Below are 14,488 nucleotides of genomic sequence, written 5' to 3' on the forward strand. Positions count from 1 at the left end.
TCCTTATCATCTAGTATGATCCAATTTAAATCAACGCCTGGAGTTACAGTAAATTCCCCCCAAAGTACTTTACACATCACAATACCAATTCATTGTATTAAATTCTGTGAAGATAGAAGAATATACATGTTTTCATATGAATAAAAAAATGTATATGACCTAAGTGCGACTGCTAAAATAAAAATCTGTTTTTATCAGACAGATTTTTTTATTTTACATGAAAATTATTTATGATAGGGAGCCAAATCAAAGTGAAATTACTGCATTCCTTCTTTCTTTTTATATACCAAGAACAATCATTACAGTCAGTTTTCATATTCTTCCAAAATGACATGAAAAGAAGAAAACCAACAGTAATTCCACAACATGACTTTCCCTTTAATAATCTTATCTTTCTTAGCATCTGTTTATTTCTTTTCTTTTTATTGAATTCTGATAAAACAATATTTGAACTATCTCTTTCTATTGTGTCCTATGTCATGGGAAGCTTATCACATTCAGACGTTGATCAAACATTGTCTGCTATTTTCAAACACTGGTGTACAATAAGAACATATTTAGCATGAAATGTATATCATCTATAAAAATACATAATCACGATAAATATACATAATACAATATCAGACTTGAATGTTTCCAGGTCCAACATAATGCTTTAAAATTTTATTTGTAGGAATATTTTTTAAAGATTTTTTTTTTCAAATTCCATTACAGTGATCATCAGTTGATAAACTTTACAATTTACAGGCCCGGGAGTGTTTCCATCTGTTTTTATTAGCTTTTTTAGCAAATTTTTATATTTTATCTGTCAATATTAAAACAAATTATATTAAAATCTCTTTATATTTCTATAAGGCATGCTGAGGGCTAAAATCAACCCAAGGCCACCTAAAGCCATGGCCTCCGATGCCCTAAGAATGGCCTTGATGCCCTTCTAAATATGTGTGGATTGAAGGACAAAAATAAGTGCCCTTTTGCCCGGGGCCTTGGTGCCCTGCAGTTATCCAGTGCATGTGTCCCATCGAAAAGTACATTTTACTAGTGATATCCTATTTTAATGGCCTTGGATACCCCTTAAGACAGCACCACCTTCCCTTTCCCTCAAAGGGCAAGTCCACCCCAACAAAAAGTTGATTTGAATAAAAAGAGAAAAATCAAACAAGCATAACACTGAAAATTTCATCAAAATCGGATGTAAAATAAGAAAGTTATGACATTTTAAAATTTCACTTATTTTTCACAAAACAGTTATATGCACATCCTGGTCTGTATGCAAATGAGGGGACTGATGATATCACTCACTCACTTCTTTTTGTATTTTATTATCTGAAATATGGAATACTCTAATTTTCTCCTCATTGTCATGTCAAACAAAGTTTTATTTCTCCCTAAACATGTGGAAATCCCATTGTTTAAACACATCTTTGTGGTTCAGTCAAGTTGGTCTTTATTGTCAAATCTGTACAAATTGAAATATTGTATAATTCAAACAATAAAAAAACAAAAGAATGGTGAGTGAGGGACATCATCAACTGTCTCATTTGCATGTCACTAAATTGTGCATATAACTGTTTTGTGAAAAATAAATGAAACTTTAAAATGTCATTACTTTCTTATTTCACATCCAATTTTGATGAAACTTTCAGTGTTGTGATTATTGAATTTTTCTCTTTTTATTCAAATGAACTCTATGTTTGGGTGGACTTGTCCTTTAAGTACTTGCCCTATGAAAAATTGGCCTTGCTCCTTTGAATTCTTAATTCAAACCCCACATGCTTATCTGTTGAGATACAGGTACATCTCATTGTCTGGAATTATTCAAAACCATGGAACTATTATACTACTGTGATAGTAGGCCAGTGTTCAAACCAATGGTAGACAGGAGCAACATATATGCTTTTCACACTGTACTTTTTTTCCTTTACCCGGGAAATTGGTGGGGCTAAGGGGGGGCCTTAGCCCCACCAATTTCCCGGGGTTAAGCTTAGCCCACTTCGTTTTCACACTACGTTTTAGCAAAGTGGGCTAGCACGGTAAATAGTACGGTACCATCTGGCCCTGCAAAAAAGCAGGGTTAGCCGGCTTATTGTGGTGCTAGCACCACAATTGCGGTGCTAAGAGATGCAGTGTGAAACGAAACCGGACTAAGGAAAAGTGGGGCTAAGCAATAGCCAATCACAGAAGTCGAAATTGCACGCTAATCACGCTCTGTATGGTAAAATCATCAATATTCATGAGCTGTGGGATAGTCCGGGGTTAAGGCGTTAACCCCGGCTAAGCAGATAGTATGGGGTTAAGAAAGACAGTGTGAATATAAAAAAAGATAGTATGGGGTTAAGGATAGTCCGGGGTTAAGGATAGTATGGGGTTAAGGAAATGCAATGTGAAAAGCATATGAATGTCTTTGCAGGGTAATATAGGTCATGTTCAATAGTTTGCATTACAATGCACTGCACGGTGGACCTTGATCCATGATCATTTCATGTATGTATTAATGTAAACATTCGTCAATAATGGATGCATGTGATTAAATGATCAAACTCTATTCTTACAGAGCACATTATCTCCCCTGGCAAAGTGCTATCATTATGTGGTTTATCAATCATGAAATAGCATTAAATATGATCTAAAGATTAAAAAATCCATGCTATTTACTTCTTTAAAAATTAATGTGCAGAGAAATAACTTTCTTTTAAAAAGGACATTTACAGAGAAGGCAATGTTTCTTGACTTTCCATTGCCTGAGCATGGCTAGCCAGGGCACAAACTGCCACTTGGGGAGACATTAATCTGTACTTGTATTTAGCCACTCTGTACCCAGGTTTGAAATGGTATCTGGCTATGTTAGAGTTTAATTGCAGAGATAAAAAGGATGATTGGTGTCAAATATGTCATAATTATTATTCATTATCATGATTACCATTGACACAGATCTTTAAGGAATGATCAATCTGGGATCCGTTTGATAAAGACTTGTTATCATAACAAATACACAATTTCTAATACAAATTTAGCATCAGCCAATTAAATTGAATGATTTCAGTAGCTTTAAACTGTTATTGCAAATGTGTTATTAAAACAAGTTTTATGAAACGAGGCCCTTGGTGTCTGGCTCCCACACTTACATCGAATGTGTCAACAAATCTAAGAGCAATGGAGATTAATGTAAGAGTTTGGTCCAGGTTTGAATTATCATTTTTATTCTTATCTCTAAATTACAAAGTCTTTTAATTAAATTTGCTTTGATGTGCAGAAGAGTTGGATTCAAAGTCCCTGTGAAGATTACAGGGTCACAGACTTCACCTTGTTATCTGTTTACAATCTCTCGTTATCACCCTTTACAACTGTGTGCACTCTTCCATGCTTATGCACATTAATGAATCTGCTTCATACTTTGAAAAGTTCAATCAACTGTGTATTAACGTAGGTCTTCATTTCTTTGTGAATTATCGGATCACCATTTTTATATATATACCTGGGCAGATCCAGGATTTTCCGGAGGATGGGGCTTTTTGTACAGGAAAATTTTGACAACCCCCCCCCCAAAAAAAGTTCTTCAATGCCAAATCGAGATCATTTGTTCCAGGAACTATTTGACAAGCAAAAAAAAACGGAAAAATAATTTCTTCACTACCAAATCAATGTCATTTTGTTCCATGAACAATTTGACCAAAAAAAGGGGTCAACACTGGCCTATGCATATTCCACTAAAAATACTTTTTGTGCATCTCAAAAGGGGGGCAAGGGCCGGATGTGCCACCCCCCCCCCCCCCCCCCCCGATTCGCCACTTATATTAGTACCCCAAAAACAATGATACCTTTAAAACGCAAATCTTCTAGAAAATTTCCTAACATGATTTTTTGGTTAGAAATAATATTTGAGGGTTTTCTATCAGCTTCCACTTATGAACTAATTATTCTCACAGCTCAAAAAAACTCAAAAATTTATGAAGGTCTCAGACTCTCAGAGATTTCAAAAAATACATGGATGACTATTTGTTTTCTTAATAAAGCATTATTTTTATCCTTCATATAAAAGCCCAATTTGCTGTTTTTCTGCATGTAATTGTGGAATAAAAACAAGGAATGACCATGATCAAATACAAGTTAAAAGAGCTTCTTTTTTTAACTCAAATAGATTGATATTTTCCCCTGATGTTTGAAAAGAAACTTCAATACAACAGTATTCTGTGCTATTGTATCCAAAAATCATTTGCTATATTCTTTTTAAGCAAGCCCATCTGGAATGGCCCTAACTGTAACATATCAATCCACCTGTAATAGGATTAAAAACAGTTATACCAAGGGATTAAAATGTTATCAGAATAGTAACTGGATATGAAGGATTAGGATTAGAGTATTAGAGGTGTAAGATAAGGTAACTGAGAAGACAAAATTCCACTCAATGAATGTTTACTTAGTGTAGAGTCTTGTGTCACCATATTCTAAAGTTGATTGATTAAAGACAGTAGCAATAGCTTTACTTTGATAAATCTACAAGGGATTAATCACATTAATGAGAGATTAATGAAGAGATTAGCACACAGATGAGCATATATAGGGAAAACACAGGAAGCAATATCATAAGAGCAAATTATGCAGGCAAGCTCAAAAGTTAGTGGCATGCATGTGTTATAGGAATAAGTTATATGTACGAGGAGAGACTTAGGATGCTTGAAAGAAAAATATGATATTATACTTATGTACTTGTATATGGGTGCATTAATGTTTAGGTATATTATGTATGTGTATGTATATTGTATGCATTTATGTATCTCGTATCTAACATTTCATCCAAGATTGGTATTTTTCTTCTGTTTTTTTTTTCTTTTTCTTTGTATTTTTTTTTTTTTTATTTGGATACCTCGTTGTTACTATGTTATGTTTATGTTGTATTATTTTTTTTTCTTATGTTTCTTTGTTTTTTATGATGATCCTTAAATGTCAGGATTTTATATCAATAAACTTTTGAATTGAATTTGAATTGAATTGAATTGAATTTGCATGTAGAAATGAGGTTTCAGGAACTATAGGAAAACCAGTTGTGACTGATTTTGCAAGAAATAAAACTGCAAGATTTTTTATATTATAACAATATAGATAATGGAGAGTGAGCAAGAAACTTACACTTTGTAATGCACAATTGAAGAAAACCATTATCCACCTTTATCATATTTCATGTAGATATGCACAAGTTAGTAAGCATCAAGAGGGGGTAAATATATTTTCTCTATTTCAACCCATCCCCCCCCCCCCCCCCCATTCCAAGAATGTGGCAGAAACTGACACATTTATCTCAGACAAAACATTATACATAATCATCATTATAGAAGTTTTTCTTCAAAAATTTTCTCCAAAAAGAGGTAATACTGATCAAAATAATCAATTCTCATTTTGTTTATTTTCAGAAACAAAGCAAACAATATTGACTACACCTCCAACCTTTTACTTTGTACATGAATGGTGTTTTTTCTGCAATTTGATAATGTACAATTTCTATTCAATGCATTTCATATTGAAGAAATATGATGTGCCAGGCAAGCATATATTTTTTTTAGATAAAAGGCACTCACATGAATGGAAATATGAAAACCACTAAGAATGCCACAGATCAACTTAGTAACGGAGAAAAGCAAACTTCTTACCACTAAGCTAACCAATAGAAACCACCAACCTCATGATCACAGTCCCTTATACTCTGATTCATGTTAGGTTTCTGCTCTGGACAGCACCCTACCCGCTATACTTCAATATCAATCATCACACTTTCATTATAATACTAAATGCCCCCAAAACATAAATATAATGTGTGAAGACAATGTATTGAAACTTGATATGGAAGTTTACAATATCTGTCTCTTTATTTTTAAGTATATCCACAAAGCTTCACAAATCTAAATTGGGTTTTTCAGCTTGAATATAAAGACATCCCATTCTTATATTCAAATTGAACAAGAAAACGTCATCATTTTTCGAAAAATAACGACCTGCAATTTTAAAGCTTAAAGTCTCTTTAATACTATCAAATGAAAGTCATTATCATACAATGATTTTTGCAGGTATCAATATTTCTGTGTCAATAGCTACAGGACACTCTTCATACTCTGAAACTGTGGGGGAAATGAAGTAGTTTGTATTCCTGGTGGTTTTAAAAAAAAGACATTAAAAGATATCATTGAATTACACGGAAGGAAAATGCTGTGTGTAGTTACAATTGCTAACACCAAAATGTTCATAATTTAAATGAGATTATTCTCTCCATTTTCAAACCATAGAACTGTGCATGAATATCCATCAGGACTTTAAAGGATAATCTTCCATCATATATTGATTTAGATATAGATTATCATTCAAAATCATTACAACATAAACATTATCATTGGATATTATAAGCAACAAACGAATGCAGAGGACAGAGGGGGGAAATGAAAATTGAGTTACATATCCAGCCCTAAAGTGGGCAAATAACGGTAGACTGTTTTTCTCCACGGTGAAATCTAAGCTTACCCTTGTTGAATAGAGACCCACGCTGACTTTTCACGCCCCGCCTCAAGCCCAACAATCGGTCCCTCCACCCTTTTATCATCTCTCCCAAGCCTGCTCTTTTTTCATGACATTTGATACTACCAAAGGAGCATTCCATCAAAGAATATGAAAACTCCTCCTGCTTGTTTATTAATGAATGGACTTCAAATCACAAACTGACACATCTCTCTTAAATCGTGGATTTGGGTGCTTTGTTTTCAGGTTCATCAATTCACATGCCACTTCATTTTACCCCCCCCCCTTTTTTTTAACATATCACTTCTCAAAAAGAATCTGAAATCCAATTATGATATAAATATCACATTAAATTTGATGTTCAATATATATCCCATTAGCAAGAGGAATATTTGAAATATTAAAATATTCACCGCAAACCAAAACTAATATAGAGCAGTAGATAATGAAAATACTGTACAATTACCATGCTGTGTCTCTAATGGGGCGTTGCAATAAACTTACGCTCAATTGCCAATCGAGCGCAAGTCCCCAAATTAAGCATATTGGTGAATTGAAAGAAAGTTTAGATGCAACTGAAAGCAAAAAATTAACTACAAATGATTTGCACTTGATTTTGTTTTAGATTAAGTTTCTTGCGGCATCCCAACAGACAATGCTCAATTCAATAAATAGGTTCCCAAGAATTAGCTTTATAGAAAGGAAGCTTAATAGTAAGTGAAGTATTTAATTCATGGTGAGAAATATTAAACAAAGTTTAAAAATATTCAATCAAAGCTTCACAATGACAATATATCTTTTCAAATATTGAAATTACTTAATGTAATTGAGTTTTATTTTTAAAATATATATTGCATTCTATTACCACTATTGATACAATTAAGTTTTCCTACATTTTAACTTTGATATTGCTAGTGGTAATAGTAGAATGCAATATAGCAATATATATTTTAAGAATAAAACTATCTTTGCATTGCATAAAGAATATTCATTCAATGCTTTGTATGAATTCTATCAATGTATTGATTGTAATGCTTTGGAATATTTTGGATAATTAAAAGAAACTGTAGAAGAGGACTTGAGAATTTGCATCAACAAGTCATTTAGTTTTAAAAAAGGGTCAATTCATCAAGTAAAGATTCTTTTATGTTGAACCGTTTATTTTTTTATCTTGAAAAAAGAGTATGAATATCAGATACTTACTTTTTTCTTCATTTAAAGACCTAACCTAAATCATCTCTTATTTTATTAATCATTTTCAACAGTTCCATTTTTATATACAAAACTAATAAAAGTTTTATGCATTTTGAGGGGGCAGCATGGGCTATGGGGCAAAATTTCTAATAGATTGCAAGCAAGCAAGCAGAAATTTTGACCTTTTTAATACAAAATCAAATTTAGTGACAAATTTTTACATAATATTCAGAAAATGGTATATTTTACCTCTTTTTCTTTCATTTTTCTTGGTCATGAATAGTTACAGGGAGGGGTCCATGTCCCTCCCCCCCCACCCTCCCAGTCTGTAGACCGATGATCCTTAGACAAAACCTGAAGCAAATCATGCATCTCTTCCTTTAACGATGTTGGGATGAGTCACATGTGATTTTGTGATATAAAGACGCAGTATCAGGAGACATTCCAGCTAATGTAGCATTAACATGATAATTCCTTTCAACAGACATTACCTTCCCTCCTGAAATCACTTGGAACCTCAAGAACTCTTCTCATGCCATCCAACTCAGAAGCACATGGATATGAGCCATCGGGAATCTTAAAGACTCATGAGTAGGCCTATCCAGGAATCATAAGTATGATTATGACTATATAATGCTGATGAGAAGATCATCACTGCTTAAAGGGATGGTCCAGACTGGAGACATTTATATCTCAATAAATACAGTAAAATTCACACAGCAAAATGCTGAAAATTTGATCAAAATCGGATAACAAATAACAAAGTTATTGAATTTTAGAGATTTGCATTATTACGGTGAAACAGTTCTAGGCATGTCTTCATGAATATTCATTAGGGGGTTGGTGATGTCATATCCCCACTTGTTCTTTTGTATTTTATTATATGAAATTAGGTTTATTCAAAAATTTTCTACCAAGAACTAAAACAATTCGATTGACAACTGATTAAGTACATTAGTTATTTATTGCCACGACTTATTTCATCATAATGGAGACACATCATTTACACATGTATGGAAAAATGAAACATTTAGGATTTCATGTAATAAAATAAGAAAAAGGAAAGTGGGAATGTGACATCATCAGCCCACCTCATGAATATTCATGATGATGTGCATATAACTATTTTCACAAAAAAATTGATAAACTTTTAAATTCAATAACTTTGTTATTTGTTATCCAATCTTGATGAAATTTTCAGCATTTTGCTCTTTGAATTTTACTCTATTTATTTGGATATAAATATTTTCAGCCCAGACCATCCCTTTAAGAGAATGGCTTGAATAGTATGTCTATCACTTATATTTTTGTGGAGCTTCTTTCTAAGCTCACAAGCCAAACTTTGCTACACTATAATACAATTTGGATAGGACCCTATGAGAATTTCACAGGCTCCATGTCAACTTTCCAGGGCTTTGTGGGCATTCTTTTTTTTGGGGGGGGATGCAGATTCACCCAAGCCCCTGTTTGACCCCCAAAAATGTTTGGAAATTGTGGACTAGCACCTGAAGAAATGATATATGAAATACTCACACACCTGACCTACCCCGCCCCCCCCCCCCCCTAAAAAAAATCTATAGAGCGATTAATTGATACAGCTACTGAGCAGTAAAATAATTTATTTATGTTTGTTTGCTTAGAAATTCATTACAAAAACGAATGAAAATATATATATATATATAAATAAGTTAACAAAACATAGGAAGCACCAGATTGTTTGTTTGGGGTAATATTTAACAGTTTAATAAAATATATATATATATGGATAAATTACAATTTTAACAAGCTTCATCCACGAAAGGATTTCTGTATGAATTAGAAAAAATAGCTAAGAATAGACCCTATTTTTCAATTTCATAGGAAGCACCAGATTGTTTGTTTGGGGTAATATTTAACAGTTTAATAAAATATATATATATATGGATAAATTACAATTTTAACAAGCTTCATCCACGAAAGGATTTCTGTATGAATTAGAAAAAATAGCTAAGAATAGACCCTCTTTTTCAATTTGATTTAAATGTTAAAAAAACGATTTCATATACCAAATGTTGATTGAATTTGATATTAAAACAAAATTTCAGTAATTAAAAAAATTTCAAAAGATAGAATCAATCACCAGACTGCAAAATAAGTTAACAAAACATAGGAAGCACCAGATTGTTTGTTTGGGGTAATATTTAACAGTTTAATATATTTAAAAATATTTAAAAGTTTAACACTTTCAGGCAATCTATGACTGCAATTTGATTACAACAATATAAACAAATTAATAATGTTCCCTTTTTATTCATTTATGTTCGAACATGCAATTTAAAAGAAAAGTAAGTAATAAAATATGTATTTATTTATCGTGCAAAAAATATTTCTATGCATTCTATTTCACTGTGAGAGCTCCCTACATGTAGATGATGTGCTTACTACTGGAATAAATACGTTTTTAAGTTTAGTTTGAAATAAGGTAGAGTTGTTTAATTCCTAACATTGAGACACTGATATTCTAGGTATGTTAGTTGGGTTAATTAAATCTGATTTGCTTGTAATGTTGCAGTTCATTTGGGTTGTGGATTCAGGGGTGTATTCAACAGAACATGGAGTGAAAAGAATCTGATCAATTGAAAGTGATTTTCCAAATAAAGAGAGTCCACAGTATAATAAATAGATTGCATTTCAAGGAGGTGCTATGCATCTTAGGACAGCGGATCTCGCGGCACTTTGCAAGAACAAGAAGCTGACATTTTGAACCGTCAATTAAATTCTCTTACTGATTACACAGGCAGGAAACTCAACTCTCCATCAGCCTTTCCCTAATACTCTTTGGAGAGAGGGTCAATAGCGGAGAGTTGTTGCCATCGAGCAAATTACTCTCTCGGCCGGCCGGGCCGAAACACTAGAATAACTACTTTATCCTGCCGATTGGAATGTCAGACTGATGGGATATAAGGTTCACTAATCCAGCCCTCTGCACCCCTACGGCTGGCTGATACGGGGCTGAGCCGAGGGTTGAGTTTCCATCATGATGTCATGTACACACAACGTTCACCACTATCCGTCCATGTGCAATATACCGTGCTTCTACGCGTGAAACTGTGTCCTGTATGTCCAGAGTGGCACAATCGTCAAGAGCACAGCTTTTTAATGGTTAACAACGTGATATAATCACATTGCATTTGAATCAATACTACCATCTGAATATACTTCAATATCAATGAAATATTTAGGCAAGGTTCAATATCCTTACAAATTAGTTATTTTTTAAATCGCAATTCAAGTGGCAGACACTTGCACATTTAGGATAAGTGTCATATTCTCACAATGCATTTTTATCGTAATTCAAATTACAGACATTTTGCAAATTCAATGAATGGAGATTGCTACAGACATAGCCTAATCCATCTTGTCTTCCATTTCCACTTAAAAATTGTGGGATATACTTATCGTGGCATTTCTTTAAAAAAATCTAAGATTTCATCAGTCTCTGTATTTTTTTTCACAATGTCATTACAGCCTGACTTTAGCTTTGGCATAGAATTCCCCCAAATGTGTCAATTATTATTCCAATAACACGAATGGGTATGCCCTAAAGCAAGTATAATGTGGAGAGGATATGAAATAAAATTGGGTTGTAAAACATTATGCAATGCAGTATTAAGCCAACCACTTACGAAGTCAGGGATTTCAAGGGTTTTATAAGCAAAAACACAGTACATGTAGCTGTAAAACATGAAATAATTCAAATCCAACACAAACGAGACAATATATTTAATAAAGATATATCTCATTGATTCACTCATTCAGTCATTGAACAAATAGTACTGTATAATCTAAAACCTAAAAATAAAAGAAATGATCTGGTGGATAAACGCAAAATCATTTGATGAATTCAGCTTCAAAGTGGTTATCACATAGGGGGGGGGGTGTTCCAAATAAGGATTGCAATTTATTTCAATAGATTTGACTATTAGTCGGGTGCATTGCTATGTCACTGTATAACTTAGAAAACATGCTAATGTTGCACTTTTGAACATTAATTTTGTCCAAGTAAATTCAACAATTCAAAAATAACTAGCTTCCTCATGTACATCCATACTGGGGAATCTAATTAATAGATAATACCTAGGCAGCATCTGTACATTACTGTTCACGATCAATGGTGCAATATGGAAATCTGAATTCAAGGAAAATATCACACAAGCAATTATTATTGATATATCTCCCAAGAATTAATTCAGCATTCAAATATCCCTCAGAAGTTACCATAAAACATAACCCAACACACCAAGTAGGTTATAAACAGAAGAATTTCATGTGTACATAAAATGTCACTGTAGTCTCACATGAAAAAAAAATCTGTCTGGGTCTTTGTGTGGGTGTGTACAATAAAACCTTTACAAAGTCAACCTGTTCTACTCTACCCCTCTATTTGCAAAGCCGTTCTTGAAATATGAATAGCAGTGTGCTAAGTTTCATCCATGTCTACAGCTGACTCCGGTTTCTATTGTTGTTTTGAATATCATTTCATACATCTAGGTTGTTGACTACCAAACAAAAGATGCACCCAAAAACATTCGCACAACTGTCTGAGCACATTCATGCTACCGACGGAACGAAGTGATGTTGTACTTCGTGTCTGATCCAGGCAGGGCAAAACACAAAATAAAGACCAACATTGCAATATTCAGACTAACTACAAATATGTGTGCCTCCCACAAAAAAACAACTTGACTGAATAAATGATAAAACATCGGGGCCCTGTTGTAAAAAAGTCACCATAATTGCTATCCAACGGTTAATATGTTAATAATGCTCAAATGCAAATCAAAGATTTCTTGAAAAGTTTCCATACGACATGATATTGGAATCAGTTATCACATATTGGTAAATTTATGCAATAGGGCCCTGGTGAACTCTTTCAATTAAAAAAAAAAATCTTCTCAAACTTGCAGTCTTGTCATTTCTTGCTTTCTAACATGCATTGCATGTGAGTTTTTGTGGGGTTTTCTGGAGAAGGGTGGTTTTTTAATCAGATCATGTTAGCACCCCACCCTATTGAATATTTTGTACTTTCTGATTAAGCATGAAAAATAAAAGACAAACTCTATGTGGGGCTCTAATCTAAATGTTTACAGTTTGACATCAATATAACAATCTGATATGAAAACCAAACCACACAAATATGTTCATAAAGCAAGTATAACCTTTTTCAGTGATTACTTACTTGACCTTTTTTTAATATGTTTATTCTATACTTTGAACCTTATAATTCAATGATTTTTTTTTACTCCATGTTTATCACAATTAAATCATTAAATTTAACATATTCAATTTCTTGGAAATTAATCATTTTGGGGGAGTAAAAATGAAAATGTTATACAGATTGTAGTATTCCATGTGCATGATGTGGTAATCAAGCTTTTGAATATATACAATTTATCATGAGTGACTAGGGAAATTTTATATTACTTTCAAACTTAAAAAAGTTGAATGAAATTTTAATTACAAAATTGTAATTACAAAAATAGCTTTGAAGAATTTGCAGAGTTCATTTAGACAATAGATGGAAGGGATGCTGTTATTATATTTGATACAGAAGATATTCGAGAGTCACAACTGCAGAATAAGTTTTGAAAAGTTATCTCACATTAACCATCTAGGCAATACTAGAATGCTGGTAGACAACCAAGCCCCTGTATTCTATATATTTAATAAATAATCAATACACAAATGAATGGTTGACCAATTTATAAAACTGATATTAAAACTATTTTGAAAAATTGAATACACTCTCAAACAAACTGAATCAATTCAATTAGTTGCAATACTTCCAATTTAAATATTTTCAAGGGGTAGACTAATTATCTATTTTTTACTCTATGGGTATATCTTAAATTATCATCCTGAAAAAATGACTTTGACAATTTCCATCCATATCATTGAATAATTCTAATACAGTAATAAAAATCTAGATTTGGTCTAAAAAATGTAAGAAATCACAGCTGCTCCCTGGTTTTGACAAACAAACAGACACTAAAATTTTAGGTAAATATCAATTCCACACTTCAGGGACATTTCAAAGAATTTCAATTTGACTTAAGTGCAAAATATAATTTATCCATTATTGTTCCCCATATCTTACAAAACATTTGTAATTTCATATCAACGTTGTATGTTTGGAAGTTTGTTTGTTTGTTTTTATGTCTATATAGTTCGCACTTTGCTTCTCCTTTTTAGTTTTCTTTTAGTTCTTTTTCTCATGTTGTTTTAGTTATATATTTCTAAGTTCTATACATATTTCAGATGTAAATAACTATACTATTCAATAATTTGGTGGGGATGGTACGGTTCATGAACAAATTAGAATGACTTCATTGAACTAAAATGAACTAGATTGAACATTTCAAGCCTGTGAAACAAATACAAATACATTGGCAAACAATCGTAAGTGATGACAGGAAAACATACAGGAAGACCACAGAGCATCCAGTATTCGGGGCTTCCCGGGTCAAATAATCACTTTGATGATCTTATTCACATCAGAAAGACAAAAATCAAAACAACTAAGTGACATCTATACAGGGTCAACACGGATGCCCTGCTTCTTGTTGTACATTGCATAAACATGTGCAAAGGAAACAAACATTGAACTACACCAGCCATCTAATTTTTTTTTTTTTTACATTCATGATACCATCAATTATTATATTAATTCAAATACTGAAATGTCAGTGATTGGGCAACATAATGTGAAACAAGTATTTATGTTTTGACTTCATAGCAATGTAAATTATAAAGG

This window comes from Lytechinus pictus, chromosome 7 (assembly GCF_037042905.1).
Source record: "Lytechinus pictus isolate F3 Inbred chromosome 7, Lp3.0, whole genome shotgun sequence".
NCBI lineage: Eukaryota > Metazoa > Echinodermata > Echinoidea > Temnopleuroida > Toxopneustidae > Lytechinus > Lytechinus pictus.